The 18,690-nt window shown below is 36.9% G+C and overlaps 1 protein-coding gene across 4 annotated transcripts in view; it reads right to left on the bottom strand.

Moving 5' to 3' along the window:
- Positions 1-18,690, bottom strand: part of ZBTB20 (zinc finger and BTB domain containing 20) — a 523,160-nt gene that overhangs the window by 471,717 nt on the left and 32,753 nt on the right. For 2 of the 4 annotated variants that reach the window (XM_072398415.1, XM_072398418.1), the window contains exon 1: positions 2,259-2,622. The exons of the other annotated variants lie outside the window; for them this stretch is intronic. The gene's annotated coding sequence lies outside the window, so the exon portion shown is untranslated. Of the gene's footprint in view, positions 1-2,258; positions 2,623-18,690 lie in introns of those variants that run through there. 4 annotated transcript variants of the gene reach the window in all.

The following is an 18,690-nucleotide window of genomic DNA, read 5'->3' as shown; positions in this document are numbered from 1 at the left end:
ATGAGATCACCACGGTCATAAGTATGAAAATCTTCATCACAGGTTTTTTAAAAAAAAAAAAAACAAAATAAATGCTTCGATTGCGACCGCCGCCATATCGCGGTGTAGTAAACAAAGGTGTTTTTTAAAAAAAACAAAAACGTCAACTGTCCACGAGAATGTGTGATATGTGTAAAGACATAACATTTATCTTTTTAATAGTGAAAAGTGTTGTTAATAATTCCCTTACGTCACGAGGATAATCGATGAACGACTATATGTTTTTATTTTTTTTGGGGCCAATAAAATAAAGGCAAAAAAATCCAGCCTAGGCCAAAGTCATGCAAACTAAACAGAAGGTAAAGTAACTGTTACCAGTCACTTCACACTGGATTATAAAATTCCCACTGCTTATATCTTTCTTTTAAACAGTCGTGTTATAATTCTTAACAAATTGAAAATCCAGTTGTTGTATCACTCTTGATTAGTACTGCCACAGGCTGTAGTTTTCCACTATACTCATCCGTCCAGTCTATATTTACATAATATATCCCACGCCTCGACAGTTACCAGTACAACATTTGGCACTGAAAATCAAGCCCAAAAAAACTACGGACACTGCTTCCCTTGTAAAGTTTTAGATTTTTTTTATTAAACATGAGAAGGGGCCAGTGATATAACTGCTAAATATATCTGGGGTGCTGGACATAACAGCGATAAAGAAAAAAAAAAATATGCCCAAATAGAAACACTGTTATTGTGTACTATAACTTTTCACAGCTACCTGACACACAGTATCTGCTATCTGTGAAGCAAGTTGCACTCACATAAAGTGGCCACTAACAAGTAAACACTGGCTTATAACAAGGACAGAAGTTGATATTGCATTATTATTATTGTCAGTGGAAAAGGCCCGGAGTAAAAAAAAAAAAAAAACAAAAGCAACACAGCTAAGAGAAAATAAATAAAAAAATGCATTCAACTTGGGAAACATAATTTTAATTTTTAATTATAATCTCCCCCATATATGTATATATATATATTTTACTCAACACTTTATATAATACTTTAGCAGCCTCCAGCCGTGTTCATAACAGCAACAGTTTTACACCAGGAGAGATTTGAGAAGAGCAGAGACTAAGCACACACAAAAAAGCTTATTTCTAGTATACTTCTTTCCCTGTTCTGTAAAACTGCTCCAACTCTGCCGAAAAGAAAAAAAATCCCTCCAAACAATGACCCAGGGCTGGCACAGGCATGGAGAGAAAATATGCTGCCCTTTCCTCGATGATTCACAAAATAAGCCTCGGTCCTTAGATCTACTTTTTTTTTTTTCTTCCCTCTTCACAAAATGGCTTTACATATTAAAAAGGTCTCCATACCAGGGACAATGACACACACACCCCCTTTTTTTTTTCTTTGCCAGACACATACAAGACACACCTAATGCTCTACACTTTTCCAAAGCTACCTGTTACAAAGTTTCATTTCATATCACATTGGCCACAATAGCCAGAGAAACACAAGCTCAGAAAAAGTTGAAAGCTGACATGAACAATATTAAATCCCTTTTAATTCTCTCATCCATTTTCAAAATAAACAATTTAGAAGAAAAATCTGGGGGTGGGAGGAATGCAGTCACTGCTTCTGTCCAAAATAAATATATATATATAATAAAAAAGCAAAAATAAAAAAAAAAGTTCAATGTAAAACAACCTGTTTAAGTCTTTTTTTTATTCATGTTTTTATTTTGCACATTTTGAAAACTTCAATACAGTGAGGATTAACATTAGCTAGTGCCGGAGGAACATTATGAAGCTGAAAACAGTTTGCAATTATCTAAGGAACATCCTGGCACAAATTAAGATGCATATAGTATATTATTTGGCAAACTGAGCTCAAATAAACAGACACAAGAGGACAGACAGAAAAAAAAATATGTACAGGGGACAGTTTTAACGAGTCAGTGATAATGATTTTGCTTAGGAGAGCCCGGAAGAGAGAAAATAAGCAAAATATGTGATTTCCAAAACACCAAAAAGTAAAGACGATGACACAGGCAGTCACACCCATAAATACAAATATCTGCTAAGGACAAGGGTAAAATAAAATAGCATTTTTGGGTAGGCCCATTAAACATCTAGAGCAATTCAGGGTGGTATGGTAATTGCAACTTGCTCTACTCCTTTAGAAAATCCAAAACACAAATAGCAAATGTGAATAAGAAAAAATAAAACTGGTATTTTATCATTTTTTTCTCTTAAAGTTAACTGGCCTACCTTGTCCCCCAGAGATGAGTTTGTCTTCTCAAAATCGGAGTCTCCCTGGAACTACAGTGTGAGTGGTAATGACTGCCTGCCTGCCTAATGAGTCCATTTTCCTGCTCTTGATGTTGTGTATATACACACACTGCAACCTACCTTACAAACCACAGAGACGAGAGAGGGAGAGAGAGAGAGAGAGAGGGAGAGAGAGAGTGGAAAAGAGAAAGAGAGAGAGGGAGAGAGAGAGAGAGAACGAGCAAGAGTATGTGTGTGTGTGATAGAGGGAGAAAGACACAGACAATGCCCTCCTACCAGACACCAGACAGCCCTCCTTCCTCTATCTAGCAAGCAAAATACTAACTCGGCTACTGCAGCAACAGGTTCAACACTGCTTGACTAACACACTGGGAAAGATAGCAGCCAAAAAGGACCAGGACACAAACAGTTAGAGAGCACACAGCCCCACCTTTTTTTTTTTTCCTCCACTGCTCTTGCATTGTTTTTCAGCACTGATTATATATTAATGTAACAGGTTCTGTCAGAGGTCGCACAGCCTATTCAGTCACAAAATATGGAGAAATGCATAATTGCTCTCCCCAATAATTTTAAAGCTGCACTGCCTGCTGCAAGTGCAATCACCTACTGCATTCAAAAGAAGCTCCAAATATATATAAAGAATATATACTTTGTGTTCTGTTTTGTTTCTTTTTTTTTTCCTAATTCTATGTGACATGATGTGGGCAAAAAAAAATCTTCCTAAAATCGTCAGCCTAATACAAGCCAATATTTAGGGAGTGTCTCCCACTAGTGATAGGATAATGTGCAGTGCTTATGTCTGAACAGGTGCAATGCATATAGTACATAGTGTTACCAGGACAGAAATAAATGATACACGGAACCTCTGCCCAATTAAACTGGGGCCAAGGTTATTTTAAATGGAAGCTGGGATAAAATTCACACCTCCTGCATTTTCAGTCAGGAGATACAAAATAACATTCTTCTTATAAAAATCAAATTACATTGGGCTTGATCTAAAAGAAAGTTTCTATGAAAAAGTTGTGCTTAAAATTCACACAATAGAACATGAGCAGAACTGCAAGTATTGAGCAAATGTTACTGGAACACAGAGAGAAATACAGCAGATACTAAGGAATAAATCTTCAGACTGGGAAGTGAGGGGTTACTAAAGAAGCTCAAAGCAAGGTATACAGAAAATAAACAAGGACTTTCACTACAAACATCCCCAAATCGTTAGCTTTTCTCATATTTGGAGACCACTGGTTAAATATTAAGGACCTGCTAATTGGAAGGTTTTTTTTTAGCTGTAAAGGTGTTAAACAGTACTTTCATTTAAAGAATAACACAACAACCCCAAACCAATTTTAGAAAAAACACCAAAGCCAAGTCACATAACTTTCTATGTATCTGTGAACTATTCTGATGTTGGCACAATGAGGGGGTCAAGGTCCATGTGGACATAAGCTACTGACTGCCAGCAGTACAGAACCAAACTTAATATGATAATGGACCAATGTAATGTATTATAATGGTGCAAAAACATATTGACTATAGCACTCAACAATTGGAGGTTTAGACCTCCACACACATGCACATTTTGTTGGTCTGTTGGCTTCTTAATAAGCACTTACGGGAATGCATATAAAAATTTGTATTAAAATAAAAACCTTGTATTTCCACTTAGACATCATCCTTAAAAAGCAATAAATAAGCAAATGTAATTTTAAAGACTCATTTAGTTAAATCCATAAATCACAAAGCATCAACAAGGAGGGAAGAAGCATCGGTGGCTCTGTTAACAATAGAAAAAAAAGCTCCACCTGCAATTTTTTTATAGGTGTGTTGGATACCTGTGCTCCTGTTGTGTCTGGAGCCCTGACCTTTGTAAAAAGGCATAGTGTGCACAGGTTGTATATAAATATATAATATAATATATATATATATATATAATATATATCAAGGGGGCAATATAAGCCCTACCCCGAAAGTAAGCCCTATTGGCTTCTTGGAGGGTGCGGTCACGTGGCACGCGGAGGGATATCAAGAGGAAGGAGAGAGCAGAGAGAGGGCAGGAGATTTTAAAAGCACTGGAGCAAGGGGTCAAGAAATCGCAGGGTGGTTATTAACCTCTTCGGCCGTGACACTACAACTTTATTATGAGGTTGGTGGACTCTTTTCAAAGGGTCGTTGCTAGTATTTTTTTTTTTTTTTTCCATTATTCATTTTTGTCAATTTTTTTCATGACTTGTTGCATATAACATTTGACAGGTCACAGGTAACACAGAGGTATAGTTCTAAAGATTTTTTGTACATGAGAAAAATAAGACATCCCCTGAAAAGAAGCCCTAATACAGTTTTCAAAGGTAAAATTAATATAAGACCCTGTCTTTTTTCAGGGGGAAACATGGTATTTATATATATATATATATATATATATATATATATATATATATATATGTATATATACATATATACGCAAAATGACCGAATTTTCTGCGTTGCATTGCATTTTTTTTGCACGGTCCCTTTTTGAATGAGAAAGACTTTTTATAAATATTTTTTTATTTTTAAAGTATATGTATTGTCTAACACAATGTCATTTATTAATAATATGATTATTATTATTAAACAGTATTTATATAGTGCCAACATATTACCCAGTGCTGTACATTAAACAGGGGGTGAAAATGACAGACTAATACCGCGATAGTGACACAGGAGAAGGAGAGGACCCTCAACTGGAGAGCTTACAATCTAGGAGAGAGCTTGCGGTTTGCTAAGACAGTCTGTCAAACACAATAGCTTTTTTGTTAATACTTTTTTCATCCTTTGCTGTTAAACTCCTGTAGCTGATTTCTGTCTACATACATGCCAATGATGGCAGCATTGCATTTCCCAACTTGTGTTTTCTAATGGTGGTGACAGTGGAGTATGCTGGCATAATATGTATTAAATCTGTCACTTGTAGTCTTATTTAGAAGTCATGTGACAGGGTAACAATCCCGGAGCACAATAAGGAGCAAGGACAATGCTTTCCTACCCTAAAAAGACCTTCATGGAAAGATCAACAGATATCATTTTTAAGAATGTAGCAGGTCAAAAAAAATTGCTTTTCGAAATTGTATGATCATTGCAAAACTTATGAAAGGTTTTGACTCTAATTTTAAAAATGTAGAATATCATTATTATAATACATTATATACTGAACCAAAATCATAACAGCAGTCCTTACAGTCTCCAGAAGGCTGCCAAGAATTCCATACCATAAAGAACAAACCCACAAGAAGCTTATCCTTGTATAAAAGAAAACAAAAAAGCAAACATTAATAGCCTACCAATCAGAGTTCAGAATCAAAGACTCACAAAAGTTTACTGTATCTATAGACATAAAACAATTTTCAATAAACAATGTATAATTTGGCAGTCATAGAAAGTAGCCCTGCCCCACTACACTATACCAATGGTAACATTGTTCTATTGTTAGAACAGGTGGTAAAGTACAAATGAAAAACTAAGCAACCCTTTCCTCACACAGCTTTGTCCATTAGAAACAAAAAAAAAAAAAACCTTTCTAGAATTTTGTATATAAAATACATTCTGCAGCGGATCAATGGCAATCAGTTATATGTAAGACAGTGGAGATCCACAAAACCTGCCAAAGAATTGCTCGTCTCGCAGCCTGGCGGAGAACACCTTAGACATATTTATTAAAGAAGCAAAGTACTTAATCACAGCAATCAAAATTGAGTTATGTTTAATTACTGCATATGGCTATTTATTTTCATAAATGAATTAGCAGACCTATATTTTTCTTTATGGAGAGATAGAAACAGATCTCCGGGATGACAAAGTGAAGCAGAATATGGAATATTTTTCACAGAGGACAGCTCAGAAAACGTTTTTGAATGTCCATGCTATATTCAGTTCTGTGCTTTTGTCCTTATGTGCCTCATGTGGAGCTGTCTTTGTATAGCCCATAAAATAAGTTCTTTATTATTAGAACAAGAGTTGGGCTCTTGTGTTCCTGTGCCTTGGTGGAGCTCTTCTTTAACTGGGTAAAAAAAAACATGCAGCAAAGATATGATAATTAAATACTGATATTAGATTGTAAGCTATTCAAAGAAGGGTCCTCTCCTCCTCCTCCTGTGTCTGTATCTATTTGTCATTTGCAACTGTATTTAATGTACAGCGCTGCACAATATGTTGGCACCATATAAATACTGTTTAATATTAATAATATTATGTATCAAATCAGGGGAGATCTATGTCCAGTCCAGTATACAAGTGCTACTCTTTTTTTTATTATTATTATTATTACACAGTATTTATATAGTGCCAACATATTATGCAGCCCTGTACAAAGTCCATAGTCATGTCACTAGCAGTCCTTCAAAGCAGCTCATAATCTAATACCCCTACCATAGTCATATGTCATTAACACAGTCTAAGAGGAATCCAATTCTAGTCTCAATTTTTGGGGTGAATCCAATTAACCTATCTGCATGTTTTTGGACTGTAGCCTGAGGAGAACCTGCAAACTCCATGCAGATTGGCCGAGATCTGAACCGGGGAGCAAGTGCTAACCTCTGAGCCAATTGCGGCCCAGTGCTTTTTTTAGTTTCTTTTTTTGTGCTTCTTTTGCACCAAATGAAGAAGTACCTCCAACCTAAAGTTTTAATTTAAAATTCCAAACCTACTACTGCATAGCAAGATATTAAACACTTAAAGTGACCCTGTCATAAGTTAGGAAAATAATGAGATAATTCCATTAACAACTGAAAATGCCCACCTTTCCAGCAGGTGGCGAATGTTTGGTCTCTCCTGCTAAGGTTGCCCTTATTAGCATCCATCATACAGCAATTAAACATGGCACCGAGTGCAATAGAAACTAAATGGTATTCTGTTTCAGTTGACATATACATTTTGTGTAAGTGGGTTGCTTCTTTGGAGGAGTTGTGGAAATATCAAAATGCCTTGATGAGTGAATGTCAATCCGAAGGTATAGGTGTTCCTAGTCAGCCTGTATTTGCATGCCGACTGCCCTAGTTATTGATGCCCATATGATGCTGAATCTAAATCTTTGAAGGAAATGATTTCCAAAGAAAGAAAAAGGCAGGGTAAGGACATTCCGGTTGGGGAGGGAGGAGCTGGATGTCCCCCAGTCTGGAAAAAAGGCGGGTTCTGGCCTAATGCATCGTCTAAAGCACATTGGGCCTGATTTATTAATGCTCCCCCAGGCTAGAGAGGATACACTATCATAAGTGAAGCTGGGTGATCCAGCAAACCTGGAAGTCATTTGCAATTTGCTTGCAAATGTTTGGAATCCTGGAGCAGATCCATTCCAGGTTTTCAGGACAATGCTTCTTCCACACATATATTGAAAAAAAACTAAAACCACAAAGATTTTTAAGATCATTGCAAAAATTACCATAATCTGATAACTATAATTACTATGCTGTTCAGGTAAAATTATGGTGACTGGGTTTGGGAAAAAGAAGAACACTGTTGGTTGGGATGCTTACAAGAGGTTTTTTATTGTTTAAAACAGCTTTTATCAACCCTTTTAACATGAAGGAACCCTTATAAAACTTTCAAGTCTTCAGGGAAGTCTTTATATATTTACTATATCCACAGTTTACAGTACAGCAGTGTGATGGTCAGTGGAAATAATTCCTCTTTTACATTGCTGGCTATTGGGAAGAATATCACCTTTACTGATAGCCAAAAAGATCATTGGTGTCACTTAAACTGATCTAAGAGACACAAATTGCTGAAGGAACCCCGAGCAACTTTTGGGAGAAATCCTGGTTGAGAAATACTGGTTTAAAACTTGCTTTCAAAGGAACAAAATCATGCTGCAACTGCACCCCTGTAGGTGTTTTGATTTTGCCCCAACCCTTTTTACAAATACACACACAGGCACAGTATATTAGCAAAAGTGTCATGTGAATTTTGGAATAAAACCTTTGTACAGTGGCATTGAAGGCCCAGCTGTGCATCAAGTGCAGTGCCTACTTCTAAATATCTCCTCCAGGAATAAAATATAAACAGGAGGAATCCATTGTCCTTAGCTAAAACACAAAGCCGAATCTGTAAATAAAAAAAAAAAAAAAATACAGAAGAATGCTAAAAATGCTTAAATACAGAAGAAAAGCGAGCATGTTAATGCATATTGGTGTGAAAAAGCCCCAAAGGATGAACAGTTGGGAATATATAAAAAAAAAATAAATACAGACCATTTATTATACTGCCAAAAATATGGATATCTAGAGATACAACTGATCAAACAAAACACTTCCCACGACAAGCAGAATAAGAGAAAAGTAAGGAAATTAAGCTACAGGCAACCTGTGCTAAACCCAGAACTTTAAAGCCTCCAGTTATCTTTTGGACCCAACCACAGGTACAAAGCCTTTTTAAGATGACATAAACATTCACATGGCTTACAGATAGGACCGAAAGGTTGCTGGTTCTCAAGGAACCCGAAAGAAAGAAAGGAAGTGTGCAAATGTTTTTGGAATACTCCTAATTACATTTTCAGGGTTGGTTACATTTTAACTACAGCTGGCCTATAAAATATGCTTAGTGACCTTTAGAGAAGCATCTACACTACACTGTTGGATGGAGCCTAAGGGGGAGCTGAAAGTGGACCTAGCATTAGATATATTTTAACATATTATGTACTTCAATGGTAAGTAATGCATGACTGTAACACAGTTACTTATTGCCTCCCACTGAGATTACAGTACTCCCTGAAAATGCCTTTATCTGTTTGGTATTGCCATCATTTAGGGTTAGCATCCACATCCTGAACTAGAATGATTACTGAGATGGACATGATTATCTAAATTCTGGTGACTGTTCAGTCCTTCCCAAAGGTATGACATAGATCAGCCTGAAATGCAACCTTTTGCTTTGTGACCTCTTACAAACCTACAGCCTGACCACTGGGTAAAAAGAGGAGTTCTGGGTTTGCGTGGATTTCCTCCCAAAGTCATATGGATAGGTTAATTGGCTTTCCCCCAAAAATTGCCCTTAGACTGTAATAATGGCATATGACTAAGGTATGGACATTAGATTGCGAGCCCCTTTGAGAGACAGCTAGTTGCATGACTATGGACTTTGTACAGCACTGCATAATATGTCGGCGCTATATAAATACTGTGTATTAATAATAATAAATTCACCTAACTGTCCCCATTGCGTTGTGAGCACCTCCATCTTTTTGATGTGTCCTCATCTTTGGACAGCTTAATTGCCTAGGCCAGGATGACATGCATGCATAAGTTCATCCAGTTATACCCAGGACATTTTGGCATCATACACTGCGTGGAGAATTCACAGCTCAGAGTGTTTTAAAAAGATGGCGACAGACAAGTATGTTTTATTGCACAAGGAACGCTTGTCCCTTTTTGATTGCGGATTTTCAAAGCATAACTATAGTTCTGCTTTAATGTTATCCAGCAAAAAAAATGCAGCTATAATAAAGTTCACTGAGTTTACCTTTGGGCCTGTGTTGATTGGCTTTTGATTATGTTAGAAGAATGTATCTCCCCATAGAAGTCTACGGAAATAGAAGAGCAACTTGAACCAATTGATGTACAGTAGCTTACAAGAATCTGAAATGCAGGTAAAATTTTCCTGTAAACAAACTCATATTTTTTAAAGGGTATGTAAACCCTAACAATGTTAGTTTGTTATCTTCTCCCTTTTGTCTTTAAAATATACCACTGTCACCAACTCTTTATTAGTTGGAAAATGCAAAAGAAAATGCATGTTAAAAAAATAAAGGTGTTCTAGATTTCAGATCATGACAATCCTATATATTTGGTACAGTAAGTGAGTGTTGTCCCCCTAAACCAGAATGTATGTTACTTGGAGGATTACCAGGTGAAATTACCAGGAAATTACCAGGAAAAAAGAAAAATCATGCAGCTACCACATTTAAGGGTTGGTAAGCTTCAACATACTACATTTTTGCTGCTGGGTTTAAATTTACTTTAAAAGTTTTCTTGCAGTAAAATCAAATGTCTTTCCTTCCTGTGCAATCAATCATCTTCAAAATACAGTATCTACAAATGAACTGAAGTCAGTTAGTGTGTACTGACAACTTTAAACTTTTAGACTCTCTTTGCCTGGAGAATCACTATCATGAGAGAACCTGGGTGATCCAGCAAAAGGGACAGATCTGGATGAAGTCATAAACATTTGCCAATAGAATTTTTTTTTAAGAAATCATTACAGGTTTGCTGGATCACTCATGATGAGTTCTTTTCCAGTTCTCTCTCTCTAAATCAGGCCCTATGTTTGGGACAGCATGGTATGGCTGGGAATAAAAGTCCTGCATCTGAAACATGCAAAAAAATAACTGGCAGATAAACAAGTACAGGGAGTCTTTCTAACTGGTGCTACGGCAATACCTACATGAAAAACTGGACCACTAACTGGTACAAGCGTTCTCCCCCAGCCCCTTCTAGCCGGGTGCACCACCCAGCAATTTTTAGTAACCATCCAGCTGCTTTTTGGTGCTTACTGATGAATTGGGTAACAATACAGGGGCTGCCACCTGCCTACAATTTCTTCCCACCTGGCTTAAAAAATTGAGTGGAATGAACCTTCAGTTTATTCTAAAAACTTTGTTTTCATTTGATCACCTATAACAAAACAGCATGGGATGATACATTGCATAAGAAAAAGTGAAAATATTTTTTGTAAATATTTAAAATCATACAGACTTTTTAAATTGTGAAAGGAAAAAAAATAAACATTCTGGTGTTTCCACTAATTTTGGTAGCCCAATGCTAAAGGTCATAAAAATCCCAATTCAAATATTAAGTATAACCAAGGAGAAAAGAGACTATTGATTTCAAATAGTAAATTTCCAGTCATTTTATAATATATTAAAAAAAAAAGAATTGGCCCCCTATCAGGTAATTTTAACTGTAACTTTCAAGAGGTCTTTAATTCTGTGCACGTCTGAATGTAAATCCAAGTTCAAACATTTGATACAGCATTAAACCTGTGCCTGAATTTTAACTATAAACACATCTTCCATTCCAAAACTATCATAAAACCTAGAACAGCTTCGTTCTTGTTAAAGAGGAAAATGTACTGATCTCCTTACTAAATGACTATACTGTAGACATGAAACTTTAGAATATTCCTCGTGTTTTATAATGAAACCTGGGGTGCTGCTGAAAAGTAACTTTTTCCCTAACTAGACCAATGTATTAAAGTAACCCTGACCTCACCCAGGCCTAAATGCTGATAAGATGTTTTCCAATGGGAGACAATACAAAAAAAATCAATAATCCTAAATCAGGTAAATTTAAAATTCATGTGAAATACCAATGGAAGCTTTAAATCACCAAAACATCATATAGTCTTTAAATGTTCTGTCAGCCCAGAGAAAAAATATATTTCTAATATTTAATTTCTAAATAACCTAGGGAGTGGCAAAACTCTATTTCCTAGGGAGTCAATTGGTATTATTAGAAACTAAGGGTGGCCATTTCAACACCCATTCTGCAAACATAGACCGCCATGGTCAGTATTAAAAAACCATTGCACTGCTTTTAAACTCGGAGCTCAATTGTCATTCCCACATAAGCTGTGTCTGCTTGCACTACAGAGGCATGGTATGTTGCAAGGTGCTTGGCTATCGGTACAGCAAATGTGAGATGCAGTATCAGGAATCTTTGGTGTGGGACCAGTAGCCGGAGCACACAGCGCGCAATGAACGAGTAATGGAGAAGAGAAATGGATAAGTATCTATGGATCTCAGAAGCAGAGGTAAGTCCGCTGGTCAATCGAGCAAGAGCAAGTCAATGCCAAGTCCAAGTTGAGATTAGTTCAGTTGCAATAGATGAGAAAAGCAAAGTCACAGGATAATCCATCTTCAGGTAAAGAAAACAGGAAGCTGCAGGGTTTAAATTGGAACTAAACCATCCAGATTGATCAGAGGACAGAAACAGAAGCAAGTAATCAGGCTTAAGGGATCACTAAGAAAACATCAGGAAAGCAATCGAAAGTCTAAGTTGTGCCCATGCAAGGTAACAGACTAAGACCAGGTAGACCAGAGTTAAACCCCAAATAGAGTCAGTTACTAACATGCAGTGTCTTGGAAGGGATGTGTTGTAAAGCAGGATTTGGACCTTATTCAAGCAAGGTAAAGGAAAGTAAATATTTTTTTTTATAAGACTTGTACATCACATATAAACTTGATTTTGTCCTTGTTCAGACTCTCATAAAGTAACTTTTAGTTGTACTATAAAAAGAACAGTTAGTTATGACACACAACAAAGTGTTAAACATTTATAGTTTACACTTTATCAAGTATTTTCAAGCATATTGTACTCGTAGACATGGATTGAGTTTTATACATGCACAGTTTATTACACTTGCATACAACATCTGAATTCAGGACCAAAAGCCCTGGTTGGAATGGGCATGCACTGGGATGCTAATATCAGCAGTGTCTTAGGTAACAATTATTGTAGATGCAAACTGGCACCCACACTACTAACTGGCTGCAGGTAATGTGACCTGACATGTCTAGGTTAAGGTCACATAACCTGGAAGTGCCATAGGATCGGTTGGCTCCAAGCGACTAGTACCTTTTCTTACATTAGGGCCTCCCTACCTCCCCTATCCTAAGCTTTAAGTGTAGGTCCCCTTTATTGGAATGCACTGTAAGCTTGAAAACACATAAAATACTAGCTACCAACAATACTGGTTATACAGAATTCAAGTATGACCATCAGTATTGTTTAAATGAAGTACTAATGTTTGGCAGTCCAGCCATGTTAAAAAGTTACCAATTTCCATGGGATACACTTACTTTTTCCCATAAATATATATCTAAATGCACAGTAATTTGGTTTTCTTGCTGATTAACAAAATGCAATAACGTGTGATTTTCATGAGTACATTAATTCTGTTCTATGTAGCCCACTTCTTTCTTGGTCTTTCATAATGTAGTGGGAATCAGACAAGCATTCTCATGGGAAAACTCTTCCAAGAGTGATGCGCACACACTCTTTGAAGTGGCAAAAAAAAGTTCAAGAGCACAAAGTTTGTTGTCAGCACTAGTAAAAGTTAAAAAGCAGCAATAAAATGGACCTAAAGACAGTGTAGCACTGATAACATAGTGGGGGTGGTTGTATTATAACCCACATAAAAACAAATACCCAATTGTTTTAGGATTTTATTTAGAATTAAAGAATGATTTGGTCAAAATTGTTACAGCCCATTTGAGGGTATAGAAAGGGCACTGAAAATGGCAATGGAATAATAAGGCATAAAAGTCAAAATCAAACAATGGCAAGGCAGAACTAAGAAGAAACACCAAGTCAAGTGAGTTGCCTTGTCAAGCAGGATTGAAGCTTTTTATGTTCCTAACATGCAAAGAAGTTTGCCTTCTACTTATGTTCCTATGTTACATGGAAGCAGCCTGTAAAAGTTTCTTGTAGCATTAACAGAATAACTTGGAAGCAAGATATAGAATTTTAATGTCACATGGCAGCAACCAAAAAGAAAATTGTAATAAATTAGTTGCAAAATTGAATATATATATATACAAGGTATAAATTAAACATGCTGGGAAACAGGTTAAAAATTTGCATACAAGCAAGCCACAGTATTTTTATTTCTGTAGTTGAAGTAAATACAGTAAATTTAATTAACTAAAGGAGTTTAATGTTTTATTTTTGTTGTATTTCTAAACATATCTTTGCACGTGGTTGGGTATTCTTTGCAAAGCAAGTTTTTAGTACATTTACTAAAATAAGGATTAATCCTTTGCAGAGTGAAAATTCACTTTGCAAGGGGAACAGCCCAAGGCTATGTACAGATGTCGGATGATTCACGGCCAAAATGAGCTGTTGGGTTGGTCTTAGACGAGAATCGGACAAGTGTACAGAGATCGTTCGATGTTGTTTAGGGATCTGTCCTGGCAGATCAATGAGCGACAGAAGATGAACAACTGCAATGGAATTGAAGGGTGGAGAGCGCAGCGGGGTGCCGCTTACACATTCTACCCCTTCCCTCTTCATAGAAAAAATTGGTGCTTGTTTGTTCATCTTTTAGTTGTTTGTCGATGGAAACGATCGTGATTGTTTCCAACGTCAATAATTGAGCGTGTTTATTTGCTCCTAGTATATCTAAATGTAATCAATCGCAATCAATCTAATAAATCACCAGCTTTTTAGCTGTATTGTTTCATTGCGATTGTGTTTTGTTAGGAGTTAATATAAATTATTAAAAACATCACACGTGTCAAATATTGGTTCTCAAATGTCATGATTCAGCTTTGAAAAACTGAAATCTACTAATACTACACACTGCATAAAATATTTTGTGGTTGCGTTTAGGATACAAATTTTAATTATTAATATTTACCTTACCAACTGTTTGAATGTTTAAGGTATGCTTTGTTACTGAATGGACTCACTTGTACATATGGTGGCAGTGGGAGTGGCTTGCTGAAAGCTGCGCAGGTGGATTAAGCCATTGTGAAGGTTGGTATACTGTCTGTCCTGATATAAACCAAGTGGTGAGCCTGCCAAGAAAAACACCACCTGCCCTATACAACACACAGCTGGTATATATCATTTAGACTGCAATCTGTCTACTCAACCGTACAGCTCTGAAAATCACACCTTGCCCATAATATATCTTTTTTTAATTCTGCTAGAGTAAATAGCAGACATTTTACAGGCATTACCAAAAATAGACTTACTATTGGCTAGAGCAGACTTTTATAACATCTTCAACACGGGGGAACCCTTGAAATAATTTTCAGATCTAAGGGAACCCCAGCTATAATTACTACATCCACAGCTCACATTAGTGGGGTAGTCAGTGGGAAGAATGCTATTGCACTGTTTGGCATTGGAAAGAATGTCACCTTGGTGTCAATGGTAATTGACCTGAGTAACCCAAATTGCTCATGGGTCTAGGAACCTCTGCAGGAACCCTAGGGCTCCACAGAACACTGGTTAAGAAAACTGGGCTAGAGTTTTACAAGTGTGATGATGTAGCAGTTCAAAGCCAGTAAGGGAAATCTCAGGGCCCCATGGACCCCAGGATAATACAGCTATGTCCAGAATAAGTTGCAATGCAGGTCACGACCATGCCGTCCCTTCTCTCCTGCTGATTATTTAGGTTTTGGGTGGTGATGTTTTTCGAGATCATTACAGAGATATTATGTAAGTGTGGCACCTTGCACAAAAATAAAATTTGTCAGTGCCTGTAACTTTTTATTCCCTAGAAAAAAAATAACATTTAAATTATATGAATATGCCCTATTCTACCTTGCTGATGAAAAATGTCCTTGCGTGGAGGAGAAACAGGGAAAGGCGATTCTGTTCGGGGGCAGAAAAAAAAATAAAGAAGTTTACTAAATGTGCACTGAATAAGAGAAGTAGGCACAACTGGTGTACAGCAGATGGCCGGGTCTGCTTCCAAATAAAGCAGAACTTATTACCCTTTAAAATAATGTATATCTGTTCTAAATGCCACGTACTGATTCGTTAGAAGGGTAGAAAACTGCCAGTGTATATAAAATAGCCAAAATTTTCAATTGAATATGCATTAAAGTGTATATCCATTCAGTGTTACATACAATATCAATTACAGATGTCCACACAAAGCCAAATAAATATCTGCTAGCTTTCCAACTTGGTATTCCATCTGCAGTGCCATCTGTTGCCTGGGAAGGTACGGGTGAGGCTCTTTAAGACTGTTCAGCTTTGTAAACTTTTTTTTCTTTTCAGAATCCTGTCTCCCAATATGTGATAAAGCAATCAATTCTCTCTGATATGTTTTCCATAAGACAGATGGAAATACATGTGCTAAAATGTCAAATATGTTGAAACGTGTTGTTTCGAAGATGACCCATTCACTGCCACAGACTGAGGTTTCTGTTTTTGTAGCTGTCAATACGTTACTTTAAAATGGGTGGAACCCTTCCAAATTTTTAGACTTTGCACGCTAATACGGCAGCACAAACACATTTGGTAAAGATTTAGGAAATAAATATTAGATTAGAGAGTAGCTGCATGCAAAATGAATTTCTTCATTTTTAGTGGAATACCAAGTTGTCTGTTAGGTCTTCTCTGCTGTGTGTGGCCAGTCAAGTAAGCCCCAAACGAGGCATGGCCCTAAAATTAGATAAACCTAGCTGAAAACCTGGGTAATAGCAATAAAATACTACTAACTCCTTTACTATCAATAATATCAGCTTTCTGCATGAATTGCAATGGAGAGTGCAAGTCTGCACCCCAAGTGCACAATCAAACAGAATATGTTGCTGTACTAGGGTGATCACTCCATTGAAAGTGTGCACCCTGACTGTACAATCTTTGGCCTGTACTATGTTTATTGTATTATACTGCTGGTTTTACATGACGACCACAACATTGGGGTGCTTCCCGGGACAGAAGGAGGGAAGTGTGCATTCTGAATGTGAAATCTGTGCTCTGTACTATGTTTATTGAAATATGTTGCTCTACTGGTTTCACAGGATGATCCTCCAAGGACAGAAAATGTGCCCTGTGCTCTGGTATTCCTCTTAAAAAATAAGTGTACTTCCTGTACTTTGGGCCTTATAGGTGTATATTGGCAGTGTGAAGTGTACCTCTGGCTTCTAGTGATGGGTTGCTTCCTGTTCTCTTTGCTGGAGAGTAAGCTGTACCTGAAGATCTGCAGTGCAAGAATATCCCTGCTCCTTCTTCTTTCAATCTGTAAATCTTACTTCACCCATTCTGTTGCTTCCTGAATATTCCACCATCAGTTATCAGATCACCAGTCTTTATGATCAGCTGTTACACAAGAAAGCAATGCCATGACTCACAAAGAGATCAGCTTCAAGGAACCTAGAGGACACTAGTATTTTGACATCTGGTTGCCTTTTTAAGGTAAGGTTTCCACGGTTGATGTGTTCTTGCACATAGAGAAATACTCCTTTCTCATTGACATTAGTCTTTATTCATGCTGAACCATTCACATTTGGCTGTATTTGTCCCTTGTTCTGGGTTTAGGTGTGTTTATATGCCTTGTATAGCTTCATTTGCAGTCAACTTTAATTTCCTCCCTGTTTTCTCTAGGCCCATGATTACATAAGTATATCTATTGATACTTTTTTTCCAGCAGACATATCCATTCTCGACTAAATTTGTATTTCTGAACTCCGGCCTTTTACGCTTATTTCTAATCTTTTGACTTCAGATGCCTCACGTGACTGACCTCCTGAATTTGACCTTCGGTTTGCCCATTTGGTTTAAACTATTAGCAAGTCTCTGATATGCTTTTTTTGCATAACCTTGCTGTTAAAGACAACAGTGATCACCCATAATTAAAAGGCACACAAGACCTAGGGGTACACCAAGGCACAATAAAAGACAACAAAGAGCTCTTCATCCCTGTGCCAGATCAGCAAGTACATGCTTCAAGGGATTCTGAGTAACATGGAAAAATATGTGAAACAGGGCTTCACAGACTGCTGTTCTTCAGGAGATCCAAGTAAAGCCAAAAGTCACTTAGGGGAATCTTGCCCAAAAGGCTTATGCTTCAATTTCCAGATTCTAGATAATTTACATATGAAGACATTTGTAAAACTCAACCATGCATCTGCACACACTGTATGTGTAGGAGTGAATAAATCTTTTGAAGATTATTCTTTTACTAAATATTTTAAACATTGGAGCTGTATATTTCCAGATGTTTACCCATTGACCAAATTGCTGTGCAGTTAAAGGGAAAATGTGTTGCAAAACTAGTGATTTACATGTCTGTTCCAATAAAGGCCTAAAGCGTAAATCTGATTTCCATTAAATGTTTTCTTTCATACAGCTGGCAGGGAGTACATAAATCTATCTTCAGCATCCTGAGATATCCTGTACCGCTGCACTCATTATGGCAAAGGGAAGGGAAGGCCTTTAGGCCAATCAAATTCTACAGCAGTCCATGGTGCGTTAAATCTATCACAAAAAATTGTGAAGTGGTGCTTCACTGACCATTCACAGGCAGGGCGGGTCCTGGATCAAGCTATAGTGTTCCTTATTAGTCTAGCCTGCAGAAAGATCTTAGGAACGCCCAGCTTGGCCATCTGTCACGGGTGTCCCGATCAGAAGTCTGATGGCACAAAAATATAAATACTTTTTGTTAACCAAATCAATTCACATTCATGTAGGTAAGTTATTAGCCTGGAACTCTGATATTATTTTTGTATCTGTAATTATTTGTTACCTAAACAAATGTAAAGGGCTAGAAATTGTGCAAAATAATAAATGTTTATTTACTACGCAGTCAGGTAAATATTTTGTTTCACAAATTAAATATAAACATTAATTAAAGAAATGTTAAACTTAAAGAAATCAAAAGAAAATAATTGCACAGCATATAGAAAGGTGTTAGTTAATTATAAAAT

This window comes from Pyxicephalus adspersus, chromosome 1 (genome assembly GCF_032062135.1).
Source record: "Pyxicephalus adspersus chromosome 1, UCB_Pads_2.0, whole genome shotgun sequence".
In the NCBI taxonomy this organism is placed as follows: domain Eukaryota; kingdom Metazoa; phylum Chordata; class Amphibia; order Anura; family Pyxicephalidae; genus Pyxicephalus; species Pyxicephalus adspersus.
This window is presented reverse-complemented; position numbering and strand designations above follow the sequence as displayed.